Source organism: Mytilus edulis, chromosome 6 (genome assembly GCF_963676685.1).
Source record: "Mytilus edulis chromosome 6, xbMytEdul2.2, whole genome shotgun sequence".
NCBI classification, from domain to species: domain Eukaryota; kingdom Metazoa; phylum Mollusca; class Bivalvia; order Mytilida; family Mytilidae; genus Mytilus; species Mytilus edulis.
Genome location: NC_092349.1, coordinates 59,059,291 through 59,074,717, shown reverse-complemented (window position 1 = coordinate 59,074,717; position 15,427 = coordinate 59,059,291).

Here is a 15,427-nt window from a genome sequence, read left to right as displayed (position 1 = left end):
CACGCTTCTATTCATTGGGTTATCAATAGTCAGTTAGACCCCATGTTGAAGGCTGTACTGTATGATCATGATGATATTTGATTAAAGGTGTGGGCATGTCGTGTTAACGACGCATAAGGACAAAAAATATGGCCGACCAGTCTTTATTCCTATTCCTACTTAACGCATACCTTACGCGAAAGTAAAATAATAAAACAAAATTCCGAATCCCAAATATTCTAAACAGGGATGTCCACAAACATATTCTTGTACATACATTTTCGAAAGAAATTCTTGGGTAAACCTGATTTTATAGCTTCATGTAGCTACACTTCTCATTTGAATGTCAGATGTTTATAGTTCCATTGCATTGGGCAAACTCAACAATATTTTGGTGACCCGGCAGTCAGCAATCTTAGGTTCATGTATTGCTTTTCTTTTTTTTAAAGAAAGCAATATAGTTTGGTCATTATATGATAACGAGCATAATTTACTGTGAATAGAAGAAGCCAGTTGAAAGTATATATTAACAGCTTCTATTTGAATAGTTATTATAAAGCTCGACTATCATATTTATTACCATGATTAAACAAACTTTACTAAAATTGTCCGTTTATAAATTTGAAATTATTATGAAACTAAGGTTTCAACTCCCTCAGGCAAAGTTGGCTTTAGATGAATTTGGCTATTTATTTTAGGTATTTTTAACATATAGCTCTTCAACGATTTTCGGTACTTATACATCTTCGGATTTCAAATGTTTGGCTTTGAGCGTTCCTGATGAAGGTAAATCCAGAAAAGCGCTTCGGACGCAATAAATTATTGAACGTGTTGTTTTATATTTTTACATCACTGGGTCGATACCTCTGCTGGTGGACTATCAGTCCCCGAGGGTATCATCAGCTCAGTAGTCAGTGCTTCGGTACTGACATGATTAAACAAACTTTACTAAAATTGTCCGTTTATAAATTTGAAATTATTATGAAACTAAGGTTTCAACTCCCTCAGGCAAAGTTGGCTTTAGATGAATTTGGCTATTTATTTTAGGTATTTTTAACATATAGCTCTTCAACGATTTTCGGTACTTATACATCTTCGGATTTCAAATGTTTGGCTTTGGGCGTTCCTGATGAAGGTAAATCCAGAAAAGCGCTTCGGACGCAATAAATTATTAAACGTGTTGTTTTATATTTTTGGTGATGTACATATTTTTTCCGATTATAACCCTTTGGCAAATCCTTATTTCTACTAACCAGATGACTTATGCAAATTGCACAAACCTATCGCAATATAATTTTTTTGCACTCAGTTTGCTTTATAATCTGGAATTCTGGATGCATTTATTTTATCTATCATATCTTTATATTTTGTTTCCTACATGAATGCCTTTATATTCTCAACTCGTATTTGAAGCTGTCTTTACTCATGGTAGATGTTGTATGCGGTGAAACCTGTCAAGGGCCATCAAGGGAACATATCAAAGACGTAGATAACAACCTGTTAAGACCTGTATAAATGACAGAAAACTTTCGAGACGTTCCGAGAATTTTATTCTGACATCCGGCCGAGAGATATCGAGTGACCCATAGACACATCCAAAACTCGCCAATATATAAGCATGAAGGGGTTCATGCAAAAAGTTTATATGCGGCAATTTTGAAATGCGATCTGTCTCTGTCAATTCCATTTCAATGTTACTTTTATAAACGGTATATTAGGCACAACTTATATAACAAAATTACTTTCGAATGAATGGATATTTTTCTATTTTTGCCTAAAGATTTATTTTTTTCTTTGAAATAGATTTTACCTCTTAAAATGATAATAAGCTTGTCAACCAAGACAAATTGTTGTCGGTTAACGATAAGGAAATGTTTTAAATCGTGTATATTTAATGATATTTCAGGATCAAGATGAATATACAAGGCGCAAAAAATATTTATTTCAACGCGATTTGCAGGTGGAAATTAATTTATAGGTACTTTTGGGCAGCAATTTTTGTCTTTAACGCGGAAAGTAAATTCAGCTCCGTTGCTTATAACATTTTTTTACAATCAGCATTTTCACTGTTTAACTGCTTGATAGTTTTAGTTCATATGATGGCAGTTTCCCTATTTCCGTTATTTATGTCGCATGCGAACCTTTTGTCTTTAAAACATTCTACGTGACGTAGTCATTTTGGAGGACTTCTTAATACCTTGATATCTTGGCCTGTTTATGAAATCCAGTATGTCATATCTTTCCTTACATGTATGTGCGTTGATTCAGATTGCATGTATTGATAGTATTACCAATGTTATTTTAACTAATCGGGTGGATTATGTTTAAATTTGCATAAGGACAGCCTATTTGAAGATGTTTGTACCAGGATTATAATTTTATACGCCAGACGCGCGTTTGGTCTACATAAGACTCATCAGTGACGCTCAGATCAAAATAGTTAAAAAAAGGCCAAATAAATACAAAGTTGAAGAGCATTGAGGACCCAAAATTCCAAAACGTTGTGCCAAATACGGCTAAGGTAATCTACTCCTGGTGTAAGAAAATCGTTAGTTTTTCGAAAAATTCAAAGTTTTGTAAACAGAAAATTTATAAAAATGACCATATAATTGATATGCATGTCAACACCGAAGTGCTGACTACTTGGCTGGTGATACCCTCGGGGACGAAACGTCCATCAGCAGTGGCATCGACCCAGTGGTGTAAATAGTTATCAAAAGTACCAGGATTATAATTTTATACGCCAGACGCGCGTTTCGTCTACATAAGACTCATCAGTGACGCTCAGATCAAAATAGTTAAAAAAGCCAAATAAATACAAAGTTGAAGAGCATTGAGGACCCAAAATTCCAAAACGTTGTGCCAAATACGGCTAAGGTAATCTACTCCTGGTGTAAGAAAATCGTTAGTTTTTCGAAAAATTCAAAGTTTTGTAAACAGAAAATTTATAAAAATGACCATATAATTGATATGCATGTCAACACCGAAGTGCTGACTACTTGGCTGGTGATACCCTCGGGGACGAAACGTCCACCAGCAGTGGCATCGACCCAGTGGTGTAAATAGTTATCAAAAGTACCAGGATTATAATTTTATACGCCAGACGCGCGTTTCATCTACATAAGACTCATCAGTGACGCTCAGATCAAAATAGTTAAAAAAGCCAAATAAATACAAAGTTGAAGAGCATTGAGGACCCAAAATTCCAAAACGTTGTGCCAAATACGGCTTTGGTAATCTACTCCTGGGGTAAGAAAATCCTTAGTTTTTCGAAAAGTTCAAAGTTTTGTAAACAGAAAATTTATAAAAATGACCATATAATTGATACTCATGTCAACACCGAAGTGCTGACTACTTGGCTGGTGATACCCTCGGGGACGAAACGTCCACCAGCAGTGGCATCGACCCAGTGGTGTAAATAGTTATCAAAAGTACCAGGATTATAATTTTATACGCCAGACGCGCGTTTCATCTACATAAGACTCATCAGTGACACTCAGATCAAAATAGTTAAAAAAGCCAAATAAATACAAAGTTGAAGAGCATTGAGGACCCAAAATTCCAAAACGTTGTGCCAAATACGGCTTTGGTAATCTACTCCTGGGGTAAGAAAATCCTTAGTTTTTCGAAAAATTCAAAGTTTTGTAAACAGAAAATTTATAAAAATGACCATATAATTGATATGCATATACAAACGAGCTGAGTGTATAATATGGGACGAATAACTGGACACTTTATAATAAGTTTATTGATGAGTTTATCCCAAAACTCTTTTCTATAGATAGACTGGTCTTAAATGCGTCCAAGCTTAGCAAAAGGTCGTGCGACATAATCAGTCAAACAAACTTTTTAGACTAACTCTTTAAGGAACGATCGTTTTCATTGGTAAATTCAAACCTTCGATCTCACATCTGCGAAAACAGAACACACGTACTTTAACGTTGAATGAACTGATCAATGATCACGTAGCTGGTCAAGGTCGTTTAAAGCTTCCATCGTCGTATTCACGTACATGATTGTGTTCTTGATTATCCAATTTCATTTCTAGCTTGTATACATGCATGAATACGTTTAAAACTCATTGATTTTATAATTTTGAATAATAGTAACATTTCAGACTTTAAAATCTTATCTTTTTTTCCCATCGAAATATTTAATTCAACTGTCTCCTCTCTGGATTAAGGGATGCCATCAAAAGTTCAATGTAGGATAAAAAAAAATAATTCACATAGTTTGTTCACTGAACCCCTCCCCTTCTTAACTTAATTTGGAATAAAACTCGATTGACTAATATGGATATATGTAAAATCGGTGTCAAATAAACAAAAATTGCAGCAATTTTTACCCCCAAACCCCAAATTATTCGAATTAAGTTTGTTTTTTTTCTACTACATTAATCTTTTGATTTCGTCCGTAAGGGAGCTAATCATTTTATTTTGATTTAGAGGGGGGACTTGAATGAACATTTTGTCCTGCATTTTTTAAGTTGTAATCTCTATCCTGTCTTTTTTATTTTCAGTCTATTCAGTCCTGCCTTTTTTATTAGTTTATGAAACCGTACTTAACTACACAAATAACCAAATTACATACTGACGATATTGCTCGATTTTTTCTTGTAAATGGGTCTGCGTTATAAACTTTCATGTACACTATTCATATTCTTTCGCAAGTTTTAGGTATTCGACATAGGATAGTGTAAATTCAGAACATGTAACCAACCATACTTTGTTTAGAAAATATGGAGATGGCAAACCATGGCACAAGGGCTGGAAAGGTTCTTTATAAACTCTAGCGATATACTTCATGAATTTATAATTAACTGTTTTGCTATTCTTGGTTGAAAACGAACGTAAATTTTATAATGTAAATATTAAAATAGATACATAGAAAACAATCAGTTTTTAAAAGCGTGTTTATTCATTAAATCTATTGATAAAAAGGTGAGTTCCTTCTTGTACATGCATTTAGTCATCCGTAATTTCTTGTGATTTCATTTATCAGTTTATCATACATATGATGATTTTGTATTTCATTTTAAATACGCATGCATACTACCATAGATCATTGCGGCGGATAGTTCAACAATTTTATGTAAAGCTCCATTCTTACGGTATGAAATTAAAAAGGTAACTGTTCATCCAATTAAAATCGAAAACAATATATTTATATTGTTCTTTATAAACTACGACATTTCTCACACCTATCGTTATTATTATTATTTTATTATTTAGTTCCACACATGCAAACGGAATGATCTTCCCGATATAACATTTCAAAAGTTTTTTACATCAATATGCCTTCGCTAAATTCATTAACGTGCACAAATAATACGATTATTGTTTTTTTGTTTCTACCTTTTTGGGAAAATTTTCTCCGTTTATACGTTATTTCTGAATGACCAAACGCTTAGCTACTGAGTGTTTGTTTTATAGCATGAAAAAAATTAAAAGAGGAATGTGCAACCCATCATAAATTATTGTAAGGGATCAGTATTATATGAGATACTTAAGTAACTATGACATTGTAAGGATAATAACCTAGTGTCAGTATATTGAACAAATTAAAAGCGGTTCATATATTCATCCGTATAAAAGCGTGTACTTTATTTTATCCGTATATTTTGCATAATGCGGTACAAGATAATTGTGTTGCTGCATGTATGAAGAACTCAATGATAACATTACGACCCTACTATTTCAAATTCACAAAACATTTGTTAATTTCTTTAGACCAAAGATTTGTAAACTATTTACGTTCGTAGTAACATAGTACATTTCATTGTCGGTCATCTGTGTCAATTCACGTGCATACTACAATTGTTGTTGTATTTGAATCTTTCGGCAAATGAAATGAGACGTTACAAGTTCTTTGTTTGTGATACGCCAGAATGTTATCAATGAACTATTAAACTCTAAACTTGACTGCATTACAGTGTTAGCGATTTTCTAAATACCCAACCAGTCTAGTGAAATACATCTAGTAATACGTATTATGTTTTTAGGAGAGGCATTCTTTAGACACTATATTTTGTCGGTTTAAGTTTTTTGTGTTCCAGATGTTTTCTAGCGGTTTTCATGGAGTAATGCAAATCTATGAGTAAGGAAGATTGTGGGTGGGTTTTTTTTTTTTTTTTGTGTTTTAATAAATATTTTAATCGTATATTTGATCTTTCACCCTTTTGTTTAGATAATTTTCTTGTTGCGATCAGCTGTCCATGTTGAATGTCGACGATAACATTAAAACATTTCATCTGAATGTATTGTTTCGTTTCAAAAGTAGATGGCAACATTATTTATTGTTTGTGAAAGGTTGAATTCCAAAATAGAAACGTCTGCTTTCAATTGGTGCAAAACTGGTTGCGTCATACTCTTTGCTGCTTGGACTAAGTTGTTATTTTCTTCATTTCTCATTTCTTAGGCGAGTAAATTGCAAAAAAAAACCAAATTATGATGAGTGTAAGCAGTTGCCTGTAACTATAGTACTAGTAATACGTCTGACATTGCAATCATATTTGCGATATATGTATTATTCACAATTGTGATATTCAATAAAATTGAGAATGGAAATGGGGAATGTGTCAAAGAGACACCAACCCGACCATAGAAAAAACAACAGCGAAGGTCACCAACAGGTCTTCAATGTAGCGAGAAATTCCCGCACCCGGAGGCATTCTTCAGCTGGCCCTTAAAAAAATATATACTAGTTCAGTGATAATGAACGCCATTCTTATTTCCAAATTGTACACAAGAACCTAAAATTAAAATAATACAAGACTAAGAAAGGCCAGAGGCTCCTGACTTTGGACAGACGCAAAAATGCGGCGGGGTTAAACATGTTTATGAGATCTCAACCCTCCCTCTATATCTCTAGCCAATGTAGAAAAGTAAACGAATAACAATACGCACATTTAAAATTCAGTTCAAGAGAAGTCCGAGTCTGATGTCAGAAAATGCAACCAAAGAAAATAAACAAAATGACAATAATAAATAAATAACAACAGACACCTAGCAGTTAACTGACATGCCAGCTCCAGACTTTAATAAAACTGATTGAAAGATTATGATTTCATCATATGAATATCAGGCACAATCCTTCCCGTTAGGGGTTTAGTATCATACCATCATAACATATATGAGAAGAACATAACCCGTGTCATGCCAACAACTGTTTTTTGAATAAATGTGTTTAGTTCTGATGCAAAGACCCTATAAGTGAATCAATATTAACGCCAAAATATGCAATCTTTTATGACAAACCAACAGTATCGTAACTATATCCCTTCTTAATAAGTCTATTGAAAGGTTTTGTTAGTTTCTGAGGTGAATCCTGACATTTTTGTGCTTTATAAAGAATATTTAAATAAATAATTGGATGTGAAATACCTGAACGTATAAGAAGTCTGCATGTTGAGCTATATTTACGAATGATGTCCTTATACCGATGATAAAATTTAGTAAATGTTTTGACTAGTTTGTGATATCGAAAAAGTATAAAAACAAACATTAACGCATTTAAATGAAAATGTATGATGTTAAATTGAATGTTCTTGTAGTTATACATGTATTTTTGTTTTTATAATATTGTGGGATTTTACATTGTAAGTAGTAAAACTGATATATTCACTTATTTTTATTACATACAAAAGGTACACATAGGAAGTATTATTTCTTTTGATAAAAAGTTCTTTCATTGCTTTCATTGTAGAAAATCGTGATATTGATTTTGTGTACTTTGTATAGAATGGGTTAAATGAAATGGTTTCTTTTATCGTTTCTTCGTTTACAGTTTGTATTCAGTTGTTTGATCAATTTCAATAGGGGCCATTTATGATTGCACAAATTGAAATATAAGTAAGGGCAATGTATGTACCTGTACCTACGTTTCATGCTATTATATGTTTATTGCAACGGGAAATTATAACTGCTGGGCTGGACAATTTACTTTTCTTTAGTGAGTTTGAATTGTTTATTATATGTTTTGAATAATCATACCGATATGCTATTATAAGATACACCATTATCACATAAATGATTTTAGTGTGTTTGTGTACAATGAAAAACCTTTGACTTATCGACTGGCTTTTTTAACAGTGAATTTTAGAGTGCATTTCCTTCTAACACAAAGATGCAAACGACTAAGCGCGCACATGTTTTGGTCATTTGTTTTTAACATACGTTTGCAAAGTTTACATAAACTGTGACAAACTATGCACTCGCTAAAAATGCGTATACAGTTTGTCGTTCGTCGTTTGTAAGTACAAACGCTACGTTTGTTTCTTACTTCAGTTTTGAATCAATTATCTGCACGTTTTTTTTACGCTTAAAAAAACATTGGAACACTCTGCAAAAAGACAAACAATGCAATTAAATCTTTACAGAGTGCCTATCATATCATAAAAACGTAACAAAAATATAAATGAATACCCTTGCTAAATCTAGATAATAGATGGGAGACTTTTGAAAGATATACATGGTCCAAAGACACAGTTATCGTCCTGTAGGAATATAGTCCATAGTGAAAACAGTGTATAACTTCTTTTCACATACTTTCCCAATTTATTTCTTGACACTTCATGCATGAAGGTTATAATTACATGTCTAAACAAGTTGGGTCTTGAATCTTTATGTTAAATAGTGATTTGGTCTGGTTTAAAAGGTAAAAAAAATAGTATGTCTGAAACTGTCAAACTGAATTTTAGACAAACATAACACAGATTGTCAATCTTTTGAGTTAGAGCTGGTAGACTTTTCTATTATTTTGATACTATTTGTCCCAATAATAGTACACTACTCTGTAAAATTCTTTTTGAGATAGAGTAGGTGCGATTTTGTTAATTTGAATTTATTGTCTAAACGAAATGCACTACGAAATAACTGTGTTCTCGGGCCCCATGTCTTTTGCAGTATAAGCAACAATCCCGAAACACTGTAAATAATAATCTGAATCCTAGGCAACACACTTTCATACATATGAAATAGAATAAACGGTATAAATTCTTGAGTTTTATTACTTATGTTGGTTAAAGGAACCGTATTTAATAATAGCATTATTGAAAGTTCAAAACAGGGTCAGTAAAACTCATTAAACGATGTATTTGTTTCTATTTTTGTAGCGTTTAGCGAACGATAAGAAACGCCAAACAACGTTTACAAAATGTTGGTCAGAAAGAAATGCACCCTTAGTTTACAAGTATGCATTTTTTTGGAATTAATTGGTTTTTTTGGTTTTCTTAACAAAACAAAGTCAGTAACTTTTCTCTCTGAGTTACAACGATTGTAAGCTTGATTTTACATTTTTTAAGTTGCTCTTACTTGACCGAGTATCAGAATGCCCTACCTTATAGTAGGTTAGCTGTAAAATATAATAAATACTCCGGAATCAAAGGTCGATAATCAGAAAACAGTCTACTGACATATTGGTCTTATGATTGTAATAATTTAACATAGATCGAGAGATCATTAGACAAAACCAATGTTTTTCCCGAGACTTTATACTTTATATGTATTACCATCTTTGTATAAGGATTCTGGGTACTGGCGATGTTTATCATCGAAATAACGTGTTATATATTCTATCATTTGTCTTTATGAATATTACTTTTACTGTTTAGATTGTTTTTTGGTGATATCCATTTGACGTGGCTCTGTACTTCTACATCCCGTCATTGCGGGGGTTTTTTTTTTTTTTGTTCTATTGAACAATTTGTTTTATTCTTGTCTTTAATTTTTTTGCTAATGTGCTTTGTCTATTTGTCTTTTTGTGTTTTTTTGTTACCTATGACATGAATTTGTTCTTATACATCCTGTCATTGTATCATTGTTTTATGGTACAATTTTAGTATTCTTGTCTTTTATTTTTGCTAAATTAAATGTACTTTGTCCATATGCCTTGTTGCGCTTTTTTTTATTGTGTTGTTTTTATAGTGATTAAGATTATAACACAACGTTGACTGCTGTACCCCTATTTTTGACATTTTTACCTAATATGTTTGGGGTTGGGTTTTTTTCACACATCGTTGTCATTATAATGGAAATTTATACGACTGTCATAAAGGTGATCGGTTTAGCTAGCCAAAAAAAAATAGGTTTAATCTACCGTTTTCTACATAAAGAAAAGCCTGTTACAAGTCGAAATCAATGTTTTGAGCTTTTTATTTTGCCATTTGATTAAGGACTTTGCGTTTTAAATTTTCCTGGGAGTTTGTAATTTTGTGATTTTACTTTATACAGCAAAATATATTCTAAGATGGGCACCGATGTCTACGATTTGTAACACTTTTCCGAATGCTAGGGACTAAAACTTTGTTTCCTTCAAGTCTCTTGAAAGCTATGCTTATCGATTTTCAATAAGATGAAACATAATTATGTTGTAACATTTAAATATTTGAAGGTTAGTTATTTTTTGTAGGTTCTGGCATGAGTCTATCGCCAGCTGATATGTTCCATTTTCAATATCGAATCTAAAATGTAGCAATTGATGTTTAATAAATACTCGGAAATCTATAAGAAGTGTAAATTTACAACTCATAAATGGGAATCCTAAGCTGCAAATCGTCTTCATCTACAGGTTGGTGAAACTTTAAATTATGCTGATGTTTTATGTTTTCGGACTTCACAATTTTTAATAATATAAATATTATATTTAAAAGAAGATGTGGTATGATTAATTGCCAATGAGACTACACTTCACAAGAGACCAAAGTCAAAGAAATTAACAGCTATATGTTACCGTACGGCTTTTAACAATGAACAAAGCCAATACGGCATAGTCAGCTATAAAAGGCCCCGAATACAATTGTAAAACAATGCAAACGAGAAAACTAACAGCCTGATTACGTACAAAAACAATTTAACGAAGAACAAATTTGTAATTCAGCAACAAACGACAACCTCGGAATTACAAGCTCCTGATTTGAGACAGGCACATACATACATAAAAATAAAAGAGCATTTGATTTATTTTCTGTTGATAATATACCAAATAAAATTGAGAATGGAAATGGGGAATGTGTCAAAGAGACAACAACCCGACCAAATAAAAAACAACAGCAGAGGGTCACCAACAGGTCTTCAATGTAGCGAGAAATTTCCGCAAAGTACGTTCAATAATTCAATATAGTTCTAGATGTGGTACATGTGAAGAAGACAACACTTAATTACAATGCTGGGTAAAATTGAAGGTAACATAAGAGTTAGTGCTTAGAGTGTCTTCTTTATCAGCAATCGTCACAGACATTTTTAGGAGGAGAGACTCTAAAAAAAGCGAAATGTAAATTCGCAAGCCAAATTAACTTTGATCCTTTTTAATCTTTTCTCAAAAAATAATAATACTTTAGTGTAAAGCGTCGCATTAAAATATATCAAACTTTAATCATTCGTTGGCTACTTAAGGCAAAGCCGATTATTCAGGCTGAATTTTGCAAACAGAAATTGTTGGTGAAACTACTTCGAGCAAATTAGATCTTAGGGGAATTCGGAATTGGAATGTTCGTTTTCTGTTCTTTATGGACACATATATTGCTCCTTGTAACCTACTCCACATTTTTCCATAATTCTTTCGGCGTTATAAGTTGAAAAAGCGCCCCCTTAATTTCCACATTTTATTTATTTATATAAAAACAAAAGACGGTGAGAAATTATTCCGTTTATTTACAACTGAAGCAACTAGCAAAATACATGATTGTGTTGTTTTAATATAATCTTAAGGTAAACATTAAAGTGGCATGTTTATTAAATAACTATATAATATTTATAGTGTGAAATTTAACATTGATCTATGCAATAGAGATAATTTTGTAATATTCTCTAACGGGTTCCATCCGAAAAGTTAACAAATTAAAAATTGAAAAAACACCTGCCCTGTGTTGATGGATTTCTACCCCGCGGCAGTATAAAAATGCGTTTTGCTTTATATTGATTTATAAATACGACAAAACATTCGTTTCAATTTGATGTTTCGTGTAAGGAGATTGCCACGCTCTCTGCATGTCAAACACTCCAGCAAAAACCATTTTAACGTGTGCAAAATCTTCAAATCCATGCGGCAAACCTTTTTCAGTCTTAATTTCCGGCCCTTGATCTCGGTCTGCCCATGGCAGCAACCACCGTTATGATTCATTGATAATGGTTTTCTCATCTTAATTGAATTTGATTGAAATATTTGCCACTAGACAAACACCTTATATATCAATCAACCGGTAAAGTGTGTACAGTACCATTGTGGTCAACATATAATTTTCAAATCAGCAAGCAGTCAACGGGAGCAAACTGTTTATCCGAAGAAAGAAAATATCGTTAAATCCTAGGATTTCATACAAAATATTTATATTTTTTATTGGAAGTCACTGTTAAATTGGATGGATGTCAAGCTGAGAATTTTTAATAGAATCCAAGTAAACTTCAGAAATAATAGAATTGTAATTGATATAATTCCACGTATTCAACACTATATTTCAGCATTCAGCCAAACACCAGACAGTGGCGGATCCAGAAATTTTCATAAGTGGGGGCCCACTGCATGCACTGACTGACCTAAAAGGGGGCCCGCTCCAGTCACGCTTCAGTGATTCCCTATATAAGCAACCATTTTTTTTCAAAAAGGGGGCCGGGCCTCCTGTCCCCCCCCTAAATCCGCCTCTGCCAGAAATGCGAAGATCAACTAGAGTGTTAAACGGAAGAAAGGAAGGTAGCTTTCAATCCATAAAAGAAAACGTACTTTTAAAATATTATATAAGAGAAAATGTTGGTGAATCACTCAAATTAAGCTTATCTAAAATATGTACAAAATATTGTATTGCTAGTTTCATTAATATACACCTTGGCGTCACGTTCACATTTTTTTCATCAGATCGGCTTATCATCGGTACTTAGCTTAGAGTAATCAGCACCACGTGTGTCACTATTTGAGCAAGAACTGCAACCTTCCGGGACAAATGGGAGTACATGTAGTACTACCCTGGTTTTTGGTCCGGTTCATTTTGCTCAGACTTAAGTTGTTACTGTTACCAATCATAAGCGTGTGATTCCTGGGAGTCTGATACAGTACATTTTAATAATGGAACGAATGATTGGTTCTACAGAAAAAATATCCAGATGTAGATTGAATGCAATTTGATATTTCTCCAAATAAATTGAATAATTAGTGTTTGAAATAGCAGCAAAAGTGAAAAAACATTTTCATAATAATTTTGTAAAATTGACATTTAAAATTTTACTTTTTAGACGAAATGGAATCCTACTCAGATAAGAGAGATGCTATACTTGTTAGAAGAAGAGAAGGTAACTAAAAAATTTCTGTCAGAATTTTCATAATATTAATAAAACCATTGACCTCCCTTTATATGGTTTGAAAAATAAAACCTGATTTGGCTTTGCAACCGTCCACATCACGTATATACTATTGTTTATATTTAGAATGCAACTCATTTAATTTCCGTTGAAAAGTTGACATGAACAAAAATGTTGCATATAGATACAGCCATGCTTCTATCCACTAAAAGCTCCGAGGATGTTTTCGTTTTTGTTCTTTTACTTTTTATATCAGTACGTAAGTTTAAAATTACTAGATAGAAGAACAGTCTTTATATTCTGTTTCGTTTTATTTCCACACATTTAGCAGCTTCGTTCAAATCATATCTTAAAATACTGGAATGTCAGTTTTCTTGGCACGCTCGATTGTTCTCTCCGGGTACTCCTTTATCCTCCACCAACTGGCAGCCACGATATAAACAAGAGTGCTGAAAGTGGCATTAAACACAAACAATCATTCAATCACGTTAGTTTAAACATATTAATTTATAGTTGATTGGGAAACAAGTTTTGCAACTTATATTAATACCTTTCCACTTTGCGGGTGCGAGTGCTGCCTTGTAGCGGCATTAACCTACTCTTTTTCTAAATCTACAAGGGTGTCTTTAACGTGCAAAGAGATATGGCTCTCTCTTAACACGGGTCAGCCATTTATCGTCCCCTTCCGACATACTATCATCGTTTCCTTACGACCATACTCGCAGATGGTGTCAAGGGAGAGCCGAAAATTGAGTTCCTGAAATTTTCATCCCAAACGGGAATCGAACCAGAAACCTTTGTATTAGTAGTCAGATGCACTAATCACATTAACACATACTGAAGATTAATACTAGTACAATATTGTATCTAATTTAATGTTCTGAAAAATAAAAATGGAAATATTTGTGTAAAACTGTTATAGACTAAATCTGTTTTTGTTGAACTTTTAGATAGTTTTAGACGTCGGTTGTTTGACGTTTCTTTAAACATACAAGAACGTATGCCCTACGTTTCCTTTTTTTCATATATGCAATGATAGATGATTTGTTTATTATTACAGCTTCAAGTCAGACGTCAGAGAGACAGTCGTTTATTACATCGTAAATGTAAAAGAAGAGGGACGAAAGATACCAAAGGGACAGTCAAACTCATAAATCTAAAACAAACTGACAACGCCATGGCTAAAAATGAAAAAGACAAACAGAAAAACAATAGTACACATGACACAACATAGAAAACTAAAGAATAAACAACACGAACCCCACCAAAAACTAGGGGTGATCTCAGGTGCTCCGGAAGGGTAAGCAGATCCTGCTCCACATAAGAGGGGCGAGATGAAGGTACCTTATTAAAAATAAGAAGATGTGGTATGAGACATTTTACACAAGAGACCATATGACACAGATATTAACTATTATAGGTCATTGTACGGCTTTTAACAATGAGTAAAACCCATACCGTATAGTCAGCTATAAAAGGCACCGAAATGACAAATGTAAAACATTTCAAACGAAAAAACGTACAGTCTGATTTATGTACAAATGATAAACAACAACAAAAATTACAACACCAACAAGCCACTGATTTACAGGCTCCTGACTTGGACAGATACTAACAAAATGTGAACAATGCGTGCCAAAACTTTCCTAACCTGTGACAGAAGTGTAACAGTACAACATAGGAACAAAATTTTCTGAACAGGGTTCAACTCATTAGATCGATATAAAGCAAAATTGTATCTAACAAAAAACCAGAGTGCATGGATAAAGCTGGGTCACAACAAAAAGACACTAAGTATAAGTTTGAGAGTACTCGCAGTGACTGACAGCTAGTTCAATGCCAATAAGAACTATTAAAACATCATACATATTAGACTCGAATATTAATCAGTACACATGCAACATCTAATGAATTTAGTGAAAAGACGTCATTAACACTCGGAGAAAAACATGACCTTGTTAAAACTTAAAATAACGAAAGGGTGAAAAATGAATTATCTGGTAGCAATTGAATGTTACTGTGTTTTTCAATGATACGGTTAGGTATGTTAATGATATTATATTTGTTTGTGTATGTACATGACTATCGATTTATTGTGATATATTTTCAGACTCAGCACTCAGATCTAGAAGTCAATGTCAGAGTGTATCAATTCCAAAAAA